At 44.1% G+C, this 15,589-nt stretch overlaps 1 long non-coding RNA gene across 2 annotated transcripts; it reads left to right on the forward strand.

Annotated features, from left to right (window-relative positions):
- The first annotated feature begins 8,306 nt into the window (after nucleotides 1-8,306).
- LOC105606890 (uncharacterized) lies at nucleotides 8,307-11,642 on the forward strand. Of its 2 annotated transcripts, XR_009595966.1 has the most exons (4): nucleotides 8,307-8,871; nucleotides 9,014-9,127; nucleotides 11,004-11,068; nucleotides 11,329-11,642. It is a non-coding gene; the product is annotated as an uncharacterized LOC105606890 (long non-coding RNA). The 2 variants fall into 2 exon arrangements; XR_001044705.5 differs by lacking the exon at nucleotides 8,307-8,871 and having other exon boundaries at nucleotides 9,012-9,127.
- The last annotated feature ends 3,947 nt before the right edge of the window (nucleotides 11,643-15,589 follow it).

The following is a 15,589-nucleotide window of genomic DNA, read 5'->3' on the forward strand; positions in this document are numbered from 1 at the left end:
ATACGATGAAAACGATAAAGGCATAGACCCAAGAAACTCAGTAGTCCTCAAAAAAAATACATGAAAAAAAACCTTATATCCTAGGCACATCACAGTCAAATTGATAAACCACTGAGAATGAATAAAAAAAAAAAACACCATACACCGAGGAACAAATACCAGAATAGCAGCAGACCTCTCGACATAAGCTATGCAAGCCAGAAAGGAATGGCATGACGTCTTTAATGTGTTGGAAGCGGGGGTGGGGCGGGGAGTCCACAATTCTGTATTTAGTAAAAATGTCCCTCAAAACTGGATAGTGTGGCCAAGATGGTGGAGTAGGAGGACCCTGAACTCAGCTCCCCCCACAGACATACCAAAATTACAACTATTTAGAGAGCAACTCTCTATGAGAACAACTTGAAGGCTAGCAGAATAGGTTCTCCACAACTAAAGACATAGAGAACCACAGCAAGATGGCAGGAGGGGTGGAGATGCCGTGTAACCAGGACCCACACCCTCGGGTAGGTCACCCACTGTAGGGGCGTTAGCTCAGTCCCCAGTTGGGGAAGTTCCGCATGCCGTGTGGTGCAGCCTAAATGAATAAACAAGCAAGCAAATGATGGATTGTTGAAGAAATCAAAGAGGAAATTTTTTAAAAGCTTGAGTGGGAGACTCCTGGGCATATATCTAGAGGAAAACAGGGTCTGAAAGGATACACGCACCCCAGTGTCCATTGTAGCACTGTTTACAATCGCCAAGACCTAGGAGCAGCCTAAATGTCCAACAGCAGAGGGGTGGATAAAGAAGATGTGGTGCACACATGCAGCGGGATATTACTCATCACTAAAAAGACCGAAGTAATGCCATTTGCAGCAACATGGATGGACCCAGAGAGTGTCACACTGAGTGAAGTGAGTGAGGAAGAGGAATAGCGTGTATGACATCCCTTATATGTGGGATCTAAAAAGAAATGGTGCAAATGAACTTATTTACAAAACCGACAAACTCACAGACTTGGAGAATGTACTTATGGTTGTGGTGGCAGGGGGATGGATCGGGGGGAAGGGGTAGTTAGGGAGTTAGGAATTGACTGTACACAGTGCTATATTTAAAATGGATAACCAACAGGGTCTTGCTGTATAGCACAGGGAACTCTGCTCAGCGTTATGTGGCAGCCTAGATGGGAGGGGAGTTTGGAGGGGAATGCACATATGTATATGTATGACTGAGGCCCTTGCCTGTCCACCTGAATCTATCACAGTGTTGTTAATTGGCTATATTCTAATATAAAATAAAAAGTTTAAAAGAAAAAAAAAAGCCTGAGTTGAAGAATTTATGTGTGAACCATATAGCCAAAGGGGGTTAATAGTCGCATCAAAATAAACTCACATCAAAAAGACAAGCCTTTTTTTTTCTTTATATATGTATAATTTTAAATTTTCTTTATTTTTAATCGAAGGATAATTGCTTTACAGAATTTTGTTGTTTCCTGTCAAACACCAACATGAATCAGCCATAGGTATACATATATCGCCCCTGTTTTGAACCTCCCTCCCCACCCACCCCTCTAGGTTGATACAGAGCCCCTGTTTGAGTTTCCTGAGACATATAGCAAATTCCCATTGGCTATCTATTCTACACATGGTAATGTAAGTTTCTATGTTACTGTTTCCATACATCTCACTCTCTCCTCCCCTCTCTCCATGTCCATAAGTCTATTCTTTATATCTGTTTCTTCACTGCTGTTCTGCAAATCAATTCTTCAGTACCATTTTTCTAGATTCCATATATATGCGTTAGAATATGATATATATCTTTCTCTTTCTGACTTAGTTCACTGGTGTATAATAGGCTCTAGTTTCATCCAGCTCATTAGAACGGACCGCATTTCTTTTTATGGCTGAGTAATATTTCATTGAGTATATGTACCACAACTTCTTTCTCCATTCATCTGTTGATGGACATCTAGGTTGCTTCCTTGTTCCAGCTATTGTAAATAGTGCTGCAATGAACAATGGGATACATGTGTCTTTTTTCATTTTGGTTTCCCCAGGGCATATGCCTAGGAGTGGGATTGCTGGGTAATATGGTGGTTTTATCCCTATTTTTTAAAGGAATCTCCATACCATCTTCCATAGTGGCTGTATCAATTTACATTCCCACCAACAGTGCAAGAGTGATCCCTTTTCTCCACACCCTCTCCAGCATTTATTGTTTGTAGACTTTTTGATGGAGGCCATTCTGACCAGTGTGAGGTGATATCTCATTGTAGTTTTGATTTGCATTTCTCTAATAATGAGCTATGTTGAACATCTTTTCATGTGTTTGTTAGCCGTCTATTTCGGAGAAAGGTCTGTTTAGGTCTTTTCCCCACTTTTTGATTGGGTTTGTTTTTCTGGTATGGAGTTATAATGAGCTGCTTGTATATTTTGGAAATTAATCCTTTGTCAGTTGTTTCATTTGCTATTATTTTCTCCCATTCTGAGGATTGTCTTTTCACCTTGCTTATAGTTTCCTTTGCTGCGCAAAAGCTTTTAAGTTTAATTAGGTTCCACTCGTTTACTTTTGTTTTTATTTCCATTACTCTAGGGGGTGGATCATAGAGGATCTTGCTTTGATTTATGTCATCGAGTGTTCTGCCTATGTTTTCCTCTAAGAGTTTTATAGAATGAACAACCCCCCCCCTTTTTTTTTAAATGGGCATATATACCGAATATACCTTTTTTCCAAAGAAGGCACACAAATAAATGACCAGCAGACACAGGAAAATATGCTCAACACCACTAATCATCAGGAAAATGGAAATCAAGCAATAATGAGATATAGTATCATACCTGTCAGAATGGCTATTGCCAAAAATACAAGAAATAACAAGGGTTGGTGAGGAACTGGAGAAGTGGGAACACTCATGCAGTGTTGGTAGGAATGTAAATTAGTACAGCCACTGCGGAAAGCAGTATGGAGAATCCTCAAAAAAAGTAAAAATAGAGTTGTCATATGATCCAGCAGTTCCACTTCTGGGTATTTTCCTGAAGAAAACAAAAGCACTAATTCGAAAAGGTTTAAGTGCCCCTATGTTCACTGCAGCATTATTGACAAGAGCCAAAATATGGAAGCAGCTTAAGTGCCCATCAACAGATGAATGGATAAAGATTAGGTATATACACATAATGAAATATTAATAAGCTGTAAAAAAAAAAGAAATCTTGCCATTTGTGACAACATGGGTGGACCTAGAGGGTATTATACCAAGTCAAATAAGTCAGAAAAAGACAAATATCATATGACTTTACTTATATGTGCAATCTAAAAAACAAAACAAACATCACAAAGCAGAAACCGACTCAGAGCTACAGAGGTCAAACTGGTGTTTGCCAGGAGTGGTGTATAAAACAGGTGAGGGAGATTAAGAGGTACAAACTTCCAGTTACAAAATAAATATAAGTCATGTAATGCACAGCGCAGGGAATATAGTCAATAATTTTGGAAAAACTTTGATGGTGACTGATGGTAACTAGACTTATCACGATGACCACTTTGCAATTATAAAAATACTGAATCATGATATTGTACCCCTGAAACTAATTTAACATTGTAAGTCAATTTTACTTTGTTTTAAAAAGAGAGAAAAATGAAGATGAAAGGAAAATGTTTTCAAAGCAACAAAAGCTGAAATAATTTCATCACCAGTAGACCTGAACAATAAGAACTGTTAAAGGAGGGTTTTCAGACTGAAGAAAAACGATACCAAGATACAAATCTGGATCTATACAAAGGAATGGAGAGCACTGAAAATAACTCCATGGGGGAGAATATAATTTTTCTTATAATTTAAATGTCCTTAAAACATAATTGACTGTTTAAACAAAAATAATAATCTAGTTAGAATTTTATGACATATAAGAAAGCAAATAGCAACAATATGACAACAATAGCATGAAGTCAGAAGGAGGAGAAATGAGATTAAAAGGATCATAGTATTTGTGACATAATGACACTTGAGGGTAAAAAGTGATAAGATAAAGATATATACTAGAAAGTCTAAAACAACCATGAAAATAATGAAGAACTGTATGTAGCTAATAAGCAAAGGAGATGCAATGAAATCATAAAAATTTTTCAATTATTCCAAAAGGAGGCAGAAAAAGGAAAAAAATAGAGCAAAGAATAGAGGAGACAGGCAGAAAACAAATAGCAAGATGATATGCTAAAATCTGATCATATCAGTAATCACATTAAACGTCTAAATACCTCAGTTAAAAGTCAGATACTAAGAAATTTGCTTATTTTTTACTGACCACACCTCATGGCTTGTGGGATTTTAGTTCCCCAACCAGGAATGTGGCTCAGTCAGTAAAGACTCTGCCTGCAATGCGGGAGACCTGGATTCGATCTCTCAGTTAGGAAGATCCCCTGGAGAAGGGCATGGCAACTCACTCCAGTATTCTTGCCCAGAGAATCCCCATGGACAGAGGAGCCTGGAGAGCTGCAGTCCGTGGGATCACAAAGAGTCAGACACAACTGAGCGACTAAGCACAGCACAGCACCATCAGGCACAGAACCTAGGCCCTCGCAGTGACAGCCCTAACCACTGGACTGCCGGGGAATTCCCAATAATAAGAAATTTAAAGTGTATGGTTTCAGGTGTTGGAAAGACACGACTCACACAGGCTCTAGATGGAATGATGCTTGACCCACAGAGAGAAGAGAGCAAGGTCTGCATTAAGAGTGAGCACATGTTCCCATGGTCAGCAGGTCCCATCCTGCATCTGACACAGAAAGATGGTCTGCCTGCTCCCCTCTCATGCTGCAGGGGGAGGACCCCATTCCCTCTCCCCAGGCACAGATAGAAGCGGTGGGGTTGGCCAGGTGCCACTCAAGCAGAACAAAGATATACACATCAAGCCTGTTTGCAGGGAAAAGATATTTGCAAACAAGTGCTTTGCCCAACACTGGCTATGAGAGCTCCTTACTTTCCTGTAAGGAAATGTTTCGGGTCCCAGGAACACTTTCATGCAGCTGTGCAAGAATCACCAGCCTGAAAGTGAAGTGAAAGTGAAGTTGCTCAGTCGTGTCCGACTCTTTGCGACCCATGGACTGTAGTCCACCAAGCTCCTCCGGCCATGGGATTCTCCAGGCAAGAATACTGGAGTGGGTTGCCATTTCCTTCTCCAAGACATGGGTTCAATCCCCAATCCAGGAAGATTCTACATGCTGCAGATCAGCTAAACCAGTGTGCCTCAATTATCGAAGCCTGTATGTGACTGAAGCCCATGCACCCTAGAGCCTGTATCCACGAGAAGCCACTGTAATGAGAACCCCATGCACTGCAACAGAGTAGCCCTTGCTTGCTGAAACTAGAGAAAGCCAGTGCAAAGTACCAAAGGCCCAGTGCAGCCAAAAATTAATTATTTTTTTAAAAGGATTGGTACACCTTAACAACAACAACAACAAAACAATCACTAGGCTATGGATGACTGACTTTCTCAACATACTTAATATCTGACCCTTTACCAAAGTTTGCCCATCTTTGGATTAATGTAATGTGCATTTCAACCCAGCAGAGACCATGATGCCTTCTGAATTAATGGGCTATGAATGAATGAGGACTCCAAGTATGTTCTAACATGGGCACTTTCAAACTATCAGGCCTAGGCTGGGTAGTTCTCCTCTCCCTGGCCCAGGAACCCACTAGGTTAACTGTGGTGTGTTATATATGCATGTGGGCTCAAAGCCAGTTTAGAATGCATTTCACTTCCTTGGGTAAGATTAAATCTGATAAGTGCACTCAGCATGCTCTCAGTTTCAATTCAGTTGCTCAGCCATGTCTGACTTTGAGACCCCATGGACTGCACCATGCCAGGCTTCCCTGTCCATCACCAACTCCCAGAGCTTACTCAAACTCACGTCCATTGAGTTGGTGATGCCATCCAACATTTTCATCCTCTGTTGTCCCCTTCTCCTCCCACCCTCAATCTTTCCTAGCATCAGGGTCTTTTCCAGTGAGTCAGTTCATATCAGGTGGCCAAAGTACTGGAGTTTCAGCTTCAGCATCAGTCCTTCCAATGAATATTCAGGACTGATTTCTTTTAGGATGGACTGCTTGGATCTCCTTGTAGTCCAAGGGACTCTCAAGAGTCTTCTCCAACACCACAGTTCAAAAGTATCAATTCTTTGGTGCTCAACTTTACAGTCCAACTCTCACATCCGTACATGACTGTTGGAAAAACCATAGCTTTCGCTAGATGAACCTTTGTTGGTAATGTCTCTGCTTTTTAATATGCTGTCTAGGTTGGTCATAACTTTCCTTCCAAGGAGCAAGCGTATTTTAATTTCATGGCTTCAGTCACCATCTGCAGTGATTTTGGATCCCAAGGAAATAAAGGCTGCCACTGTTTCCACTGTTTCTCCATCTATTTGCCATGGAGTGATGGGACCAGGTGCCATGATCTTAGTTTTTTGAATGTTGGGTTTTAAACCAACTTTTTCAGTCTCCTCTTTCACTTTCAAGAGGTTCTTTAGTTCTTCATTTTCTGCCATAAGCGTGGTGTCATCTGCATATCTGAGTTATTGATACTTTTCCTGGCAATCTTGATTCCAGCTTGGGCTTCATCCAGCCCAGAATTTCGCATGATATACTCTGCATATAAGTTAAATAAGCAGGGTGACAATATACAGCCTTGACATACTGCTTTCCTAATTTGGAACCAGTCTGTTGTTCCATGTCCAGTTCTAACTGTTGCTTCTTGACCTGCATACAGATTTCTCAGGAGGCAGGTCAGGTAGTCTGGTATTCCCATCTCTTGAAGAATTTTCCACAGTTTGAGCCCTGGACTTGAAACCAGTTGAGGTCCCAACTCCATCACTGCAGAACGGAGTGAGTTTAGACAAGTCACTGCACATCTCAGGGTGAGACTGACCTTATCAGGATGATGTAGATTTCCAGACCTCCCTGGAGATCTTTCTTCTCAAGCTTAACATGAACATCATGGAGAAGCAGCACAGGGAGGTTAGGAGCTTCAGCTCCAAACTCCAAGGATCTGAGTTTGAATCCCAATCTCCCCACTTAACTGATACCCTGGCCAAGTGACTTTACTTTTCTGTGTCTCAGCTTCATCATCTGTATACTGGGGATGATAACGTGCTATGCTGTAAGTCACTTTAGTCATGCCCGACTCTTTGCAACCCCGTGGTCTGTAGCCCACCAGACTCCTCTGTCCGTGGGATTGTCCAGACAAGAATCCTGGAGTGAGTTGCCATTTCCTTCTCCAGGGGATCTTCTCCACCCAGGGGCTGAACCCGCGTCTCTTAGGTCTTCTGCATTGGTAGACGGTTCTTTACCACTAGCACCACCTAGGATTATGGGGATTTAATGAATATTACTAAAGTAAGCTGAGCGACAAGAGTATTCATTAAGTAAATAAAAGCTGTTAACCAATATGGAACATTTTGTGCAAATTCTGGGCATGTCAACCTGAAATGCGGTACAGCTGGACTCAGCTGTTCTTCTCTAGAAATCATAGAGCAAGAGCTGTGCCCTCTGAAAGTCACAGCTGTTGTGAAAAGATGCTGGAGAGAGACATGGGCCAAGTGTAGGGGAGCAGCTGGGTCTCTCTATCAAGGTCTCCCAGGAAGGATGACCTGGAACAGTGTAGCCTGGTGATGAGAGAGTAAATATGGTGATGCTCAATATACATAGATGAAGAAGGGCATAAGCATGGTTCTAACTTTGAGGATAAAACTGGGAACAGGAGCTGGAGGTTTCAATGGGGAGAGCTTCTGACCCATTATCAGGAAGATGTCCCACCAAGGTTGGCTGAGTCTTCTTGTCTGGGGTGCTGTTGGAAGCTACTCAATTAAGGTAGAGAGTTAGACGAGTTGAAACATACAAGGGCCCTCCCATATTGAATAGTCCTGAACTCTAATATTTCTATTGGCTTTGAGATATAGTCCTGGACTCTAATGTTTCCGCTGGCTTTGAGATTTGACTACTGATAAATGTGGTAAGAACAAAGCCATTGCTTTTAAAGTTCCAAAGTTTGAAGCTTGCCAAGAACTCTGTAAGAGTATCTGCCCAGATTCTCTGGGCCACCTCCTAATGAAGTGCTCAGTGGCCTAACATTACTCTAAGCCCCCTCCCTCAGCCCCACCCCCTGCTCCCCCGATACCCATGGATTTTGAAACACAGGGCAGGCAGCGGTGACAGCTCCTGGCAGGGTCATAGAAAGGCAATTTATCTGAGCACTGTCATTGCTCAAGAACCCGAAGACAGACCTCCAAACCCTCTTTTGATATTAGCACGGATTTCCCTCAAAACTTCAAAAAGACCATCCCAATCTGGTCTCGAGTTTGGCCAGAATGCGATGGCATGTGGCTTTCATTTTGATGGCCTAAAAGTCTATGAAGTCATTTCTAGAGTCATTTCTTATCTGTCTCAACCAAAACAAGCATGGACTGTCCTGGTTCTGAGGTAATTAAAGTTCATTAGAATTTGGAAGTACATTACAGCATGACCTGTTATACATGGATTCAGATAAGCCACGGTGTAAATCAAGCTCTCCCTCCCCACCACCATCTACTTGGCCAGCCGCAGAACAGACTGGAAGCACGCCACTTGTCCCTATTGGCATCAAACAGTGCCTATGTGACCCGTTACCTGGGGAATAGTTACAGAGGGAATTTGTAAACCCCGAAGGAACAGGGGCTCCAAATTCAAATGCCTTCAGGACCTGGGAAGGCAACAGGAAGCAGGCACTGTGGCCAGCTGTGGACAGACGAGGGTGACGGCCGCTGGGTAGTTTAGCCAAGTGTCATACACTGGAGGGGAAGATCAGGATTATAACAGATTGGCAGATTTTTCTATGAGAATGTGGAAACTTGGATTTGCATGTAAAAATATTTTCGTTTTTAAATGTTGGCAACTAATTTGAATACCAGCTTGGAATTTTTTTTTTTTTTTTTTTTTTTGGAACGTTGGTTGGTTTTTTCTCGGAAGGCTGATTTGTTTCGGAATGCCATATTTTCATTTCAGAACTTAGAAAGTTACTCTCGGCTGAAGATCTGAGATAGAAATTTGCACAGCTGAGCACAGTCTGAGGAAGAATCTCTGTTCAAAGAAGAATCTATTAGCCTCAGATCAGAGCCTGTAAGTACCCTTAAGTTAATCCAGTCCAACTCCTTGCAGCCTACTGTAGAGACACAGGGGCCACTGGCCAGAGAGTGGAGAGGCCTGGGTTCTGGTCCTCACCCTGTCACTGGTTCCCTGAGTGACCTTGCGAAAGTCTCTGCCCTTCTCTGGCCTCAGTTTCCCTTTTGGAATTGGCCCAGAACCTCTTAGGTCCTGGCCAAATCAAAAGGTCAAAAGCTCCACTTGCGAGGAATGGAGAATGCCTCAAATGGAGAATTTTCAAAGGCAGGGCTTGTTCTTGACGTGGGGTGAAATGGCTGTTTTCAGACTGGCTGTGCATCTTTGGAATTGGTAGTTGCAGAGCTAAGAAAAGAATTTACCTGAAGGGAGGCTTTGTCAGCAGCTTCTGGAGTTTTTGTGCCGAGTCTTAGGACTGATGGAGGTGATATGTTAGTGTTTATCAGGGGCCATTGGTGAAGTTTAGGTGGTAAAAGGAGGTTAGTGCGGAGAAGGCAATGGCACCCCACTCCAGTACTCTTGCCTGGAGAATCCCATGGACGGAAGAGCCTGGTGGGCTGCAGTCCATAGGGTCGCTAAGAGTCGGAGACAACTGAGTAACTTCACTTTCTCTTCACTTTCGTGCATTGGAGAAGGAAATGGCAACCCACTCCAGTGTTCTTGCCTGGAGAATCCCAGGGTCGGGGGAGCCTGGTAGGCTGCCATCTACGGGGTCACACAGAATTGGACACGACTGAAGTGACTTAGCAGCAGCAGCAGGAGGTTAGTGGGGCTCGTGGCAGATGGAAAGTGGCAGGCGAGGGGGTCATCCGGGGGTCTGTCTTCTTGTCTCGGTCTCCACTCATTCTGCAGCCCAGAAAGCCCTTCCCCATCTCTGGGCCTTAATTTCCTCTGGCTAGTTTCTGAACCCCCTTTGAGCCTCAAAATTCTATGATTCTAATGAATTCTGTTTTAAAATTGTAGTTTTATCTTCCCAAGGACTTTAAGTTTTAGAAAAAATTCTCTATGTTTCTTTTCTTTTCTTTTTCTTTTTTTTTTTTTTTATGTTTTGGCTGCACCGAGTGGTATGCGAGATCTTAGTTCCCCAACCAGGGATCGAACCTATGCACCCCCTACAAATGAAGTGCAGATTCTTAACCACTGAACTGCCAGGAAAGTCCCTTAAATATATGTTTCTTAAGCACCCACTGGTGACAGGCACAATGGTTGCAGCTAGCAAAACCAGATTCGGTGGCTGCCATCATGGCACTTAGAGTCTTGGGGAAGGACAGACAGCGACCAATCAGATAAAGACACAGAGGGCCGGCAACACGCTACAACTAGAGGATGAGTTTTCAACAGACGACTTGAACTCCGTTAGGGTTGGACAGGGTCAGCTTCTTCAAGGAAGTGACTCTTGTGCCAATATCCCCAGGGTAATGAGGGTCTGACTAGGTGAAGGGTACAAAAAAAAGTGTTCCCGGAAGAGGAACAGCGTGTGGGAAATCTGGGTCAAGAGGGCACAGGGCCTGTTCGAGAGGAGCCAGCAGTGCTGTGAGGGGAGGCTGTCGAGGTCCAGGGCGAGTCAGACCCTGCAGAATCTTGTTGTCTGTGGAGAATTCTCATGCTTAGGATCACGGAGAGCCTCTGAAGCATTCTCAGCAAAGGCAGACAGCATCAAGTCTGCATTTTGACTCCTCTGAATGCTATTAGGAAGGGACAGGTGATGGTGGAAGGGATGGTGGGGGCAGAGCGGGGCAGAATAGATACAGGGGGACCAGTGAGGAGATGGTGATGGAGTTATGACATCCTGGTGAGACATGATGCGGGCCTGACTGGAGCCGTTACAGTCCAGAGTGGTCACATTCGGAAACGATTTAGGATTTTGAATTAACAGGATGTGGCGATAGATGGAATGAGGAGTCGAGGCCAACTCCCAGCTCTGCAGAGGTTCATCTGAAGGTGAGTCAGCCTTAGGTCTACCTGTGTGTCCCAGCCGCGGCCCCTCTGAGGTGGGCACCTTGTGAGATGGTCCGCAGTGACGCCCGGCTTCCTGGTTTTCCCACCCTCATATAATTCCCCTCCCGAGTGTGGGCTGGGCTTACTGACTGACAGCTAAGAAATAGGAAACATTGGCAGGGGAAACGCACTGACTGAAACTGCCCACCCTAGCCAGGCACCATAGTAACTGTTTGCCTGAGTTATTTTACATGTTACCACAGGGGTTACTGGAAAGGAACATGGAACTAAGGAGCCACCTCCAACCGGAAGAGTTCAGGAAAGGTCCAAAGGAGACACCACGTGTCCCACCACCTCCCAGAATCCTCACTGGAATTCATCGTGGCTGAGCAATGTGTGCACCACCAAGAAGGACCCTGAGTCAGAGTGATTGGCCAGAGACAACCCAGAAAGTAACTCCAACACCATAAAACCCAGGACTGCAAGCCATGTGGCAGAGGAGTCCTCCTAGGTCTCCTTACCCTCCTGCCCCCCTCCCAGGCCACCCTTCCCAATAAAGCCTCTTGCTCTGTCAACACGTGTGTCTCCTCAGACAATTCATTTCCGAGTGTTAGACAAGAGTCCACTCTCGGCCCAGGAAAGGATCCCCCTTCCTGCAATAGCATCACAAGTGGTGGGTGAAGAGGGTGGGTTATTAAAGGTCTGTGCCTTCCAGCTTGGATGCTTGTCTTTCTCCCTCTTCACCTCTTACACAGAGGCGGAGCAGGGGAAGGTATGGGGGGAGCCCAGCTGCCTTGACACGAGGCAGTTCCGTGCACAGGCACGTGTGAGTGAACTGGGTCATAGCTCTTCAGAAGCTGGCCAACAGCTACACAAGTGAGGGTGGAATCCAATCCTCCCAGAGTCAAGCCTTGACGTGTCTGCCATCTTGCTTCCTGCCTTGTGAAATCTCTTGACCCAGAACCTCCCAGTGACGCCACATTCAGATTCCTGAGCCACAGAAGCTGAATGTTATTAGTTATTTATTTCCAGCTGCTAAATGTGCGGGTAATTTCTTCGGCAGCAAGGGATAATCAATATGGTCCTCCCTCACATGTGCTCTGCTCTTAGCTTCTCTGGGGCTGTGAAGGGAAAGGGTTAACCCCAGGGCCCAGGCAGCAAGGTTAACGCCTCCAGCCTGAGGGACAGTTCATTACAGAGTTCCCTAGCAGCTCAGCCAACATGTGGTTCTGCTGCCAGCTAGCTTCAGCCCTCCTATGAGGCAGGGGTCCCCGACAGGGGTGGGGAAGATGGGGGGCATCCAGGAAACTGACAGATTTATTCACAGCCATGCTTCCCTACATCAGCCCGGATGCTACAGCTGCAAGGAAAGCCAGTGAGGCTCTGTGGCCATGTCCCCGGCAGGGGTCAGAGCTGCCTCAGCTCCTGGGTCACAGCATTTTCTAGAGATCATGGCCCTTGATTTATGGTGTTGAAAGACCAGAAGGTGAAAGTGAAAGTTGCTCAGTCGTGTCCGACTCTTTGCAGCCCTGTGGTCTTTAGCCCCTCCAGGCCCTTCTGTCCATGAAATTCTCCAGGCAAGAATACTGGAGTGGGTCGCCATTCCCTTCTCCAGGGGATCATCCCAACTCAGGGACTGAACCCAGATCTCCCACATTGCTGGCAGATTCTTTACCATCTGAGCCACCAGGGAGGCCAGAAGGAGGTGGTAAGGGGCTACCCCAAACCACAGAGACGGCCAATAACTGCAGGCGATATGTAAGGAGCATCTCCCAGGTGATGAACCCTTACATTAGTGATCACGTCTAATCCTCACTAAAACCCTAAAAAAGCAGGAAGGCCTTAGCCCCATTTTGCAGGTGAGAAAACCAAAGCTTAAGCTCAGGTAACTAGAGAGCACAGGTCGGACTCCAAGGTCTGCAGCCACAAGTCTCTGCCTCCTGGGCCCCTCCTGTGAGGACGGTGGATCTGGTGGCTGAGTGCCCGTTGAGGGAGCTGCTTCGGGGGATGAGGTGGAAAAGTCTAGCAGTCCTAGCAGTCCAGGCATGAGAGCAGCTCTACTGCTCCCTGCTGTGCCTTTAAAGGACTATGTCGAACTTCACTTGGAAAACAGTTACAAAAACCAAACCAAGAAAAACAAATATCGCATATCAACACATATGTACGGGATCTAGAAAAATGGTACAGACGAACCTATTTGCAGGGCAGGAATAGAGATGCTGAACAGACATGTGGACCTAGGGACGGAGTGTGGAACAAACTGGGAGAGTAGCACTGACTTATATAAACTCTCAGTGAGAAAACAGACAGCTCGTGGGAAGCTGCTGTGTAGCCCAGGGAGCTCAGCTCGGTGCTCTGTGATGATCTAGAGAGGTGGAATGGGGGGTGGGGGGGAGGCTCAGGAGGGAGGGAAAATATGTGTATTTATGGCTGATTCACTTTGTTGAACAGCAGAAACCAACACAGCAGTGTAAAGCAATTATACTCCAAGAAAGAAAAAAAAAGGAAGGAAGGAAGACAATAATGTGGGGGGAAAAACAAAAAGAAACAAACAAACAAAAAAAACAGATTAACATGGTGTTTCAGACTGTGTGGCTCAAAGTGAGACTGACCCAGTTCCAAGCTCTCACTTAGTGACCTGGAGCTAATAATAGATCCTACCTCATGGGGTCTAATGGGGGGGTCAGTGAAGTCAAGCCTTAGCCCAGTGCTGGACACAGAGTAAATCTCAGTAGAGTGCTGTTTGCAAGGAAGGATTTGCCTTTCACAAGGGATCTGTGGTGGTGGGGAAAAAGCCCTGACTCTAGGCAGCAGGGAGCCTTGGAAGGTTTTGAACAGGGTGAACCTTCTCCAGTTTTCCCTTGTGGAAAACCCTGAGGCCAACACCCATCCCCTCGGGGGAGCTGTTTTGTTTGCCAGAGAACTTGGACTTGGTAGATAAGTCTGGTGGGGTGGGGATGGAAGGCAAGAGGCAGGGCAAGAGAAATATCGTTGTGGGTTTTCTCTGAAAGGGGAGTCTAGGCAAGGGGAGTGGACAGTGATAAGATTAGCAATTGTGTTCTGGAGCCGTAAATCCTGGCTCATTTTACCTCCGTTGCCAGAAGCATTAAGTAAATTTTGACAAGAGCCAAAAGAAAGGAGAGAGGCTGCCTCCTGGGGCCAAGTGTGAGAAGAGCTGAGGTCCAGCCTGGGGAGAACCAGCCTTTAGCCCCCTTGGACGCAGCTCATCCTGTCCCTGCTTGAACCCTTCCACTGAAAGGAAGCTCACTCACACACGGAGTAAACCTTTCCCACAGGTTTATCTCCGAATGTTCAGAAGATCTTGTCCTCCAAGGGCAAATCTTCCCTGTGGTAGCTTCCTTCAATAATTCAGTGGATGGTTCTATGGAAACATATTTGTAATATGTTCATTTTGAGTCCAATAAAAATGCTACATTTTCTCGTTAATTTAGATAACATAGTTGTAGAACATTTTGCCTTCCTCTTATACGTATTAACTGTAGCACCTTTGAAAGATGATTTTTATTTCTTTTCAAAATCTTACATCTTTCATTGCTTTTCTAAATCTTACATCTTTCATTTCTTTTTCCCGTCTCACTGCACTGGATAAAACTGCCAGTAAAATGTTGAATAAAACGGATGCAGTAGGCATCTGATCTCAAGAGGAAAAGCTTGCAATATTTTACCATTAATTATGGTAGCCACAGACATAGTCTTTAGCAAAGCATGGAAATTTCCTTCTGTTCATAATGTTGTAGATTATCACCTTTTTAGTTTTAAAATAATGAATAAATGTTCATTTTTTAATCAAATGGTTTTCTGAATGGAGTTTTTGTCCTTTAATCAGTTTATGTGCTGACTTGTATGAATAGATTTTCTATTGTTGAATTAACTTTGTGTTTCTGGGATTAGCCTACTTTTGTAGCATCCTTTTATATAGTGATTTTTGTGGCTAACACTTTATTAAGGATATTTTCATTTATATTTATAAATAAAATTGGCCTGTAACTTTCTTTTCTTGCTTTATCTTTGTGCTATTCTGGTCTGTGGGTTATGTTAATCTCATAAAATGAATTAGGGATTATATTACTCTTTTTCTAGTCTCCAGAAAACTAAAATTGTTTCTTCCTTGAATGTTGGATAGAATATGCCAGTGATGACCTGAAGGTTTCTTAATGAAAGAGATTCTCAGGGCTCTTAATTGTTAGAGGATTCTCTAGGGTCTCTATTTTGTCTTGCGCCAAAGTTGGTATAAGGTACCTTTCTAAGTTGTGGTCCATTTCATTTAAATTTTCAAATGTATTGATCAGAGTTGTTCAAAGTACCCTATTTTTTCCTTTAATGTTGGCAACATCTGTAGTGATGTTCTACTTTTTATTCCTAATATTGTTTTTTTTTTTTTTTTGGTGCCAGGTCTGTTTTTCTCTAGACTAACTTCATTCAGGGGTTTTTCAATTTTTCTGTATTTCCAAAGAACCGTCTTTTAGCTCTGGTTTAATCTTTGCTTTCTTATTTCATTTTCTG

The sequence above is a fragment of the Ovis aries genome, chromosome 13 (assembly GCF_016772045.2).
Source record: "Ovis aries strain OAR_USU_Benz2616 breed Rambouillet chromosome 13, ARS-UI_Ramb_v3.0, whole genome shotgun sequence".
In the NCBI taxonomy this organism is placed as follows: Eukaryota; Metazoa; Chordata; class Mammalia; order Artiodactyla; family Bovidae; genus Ovis; species Ovis aries.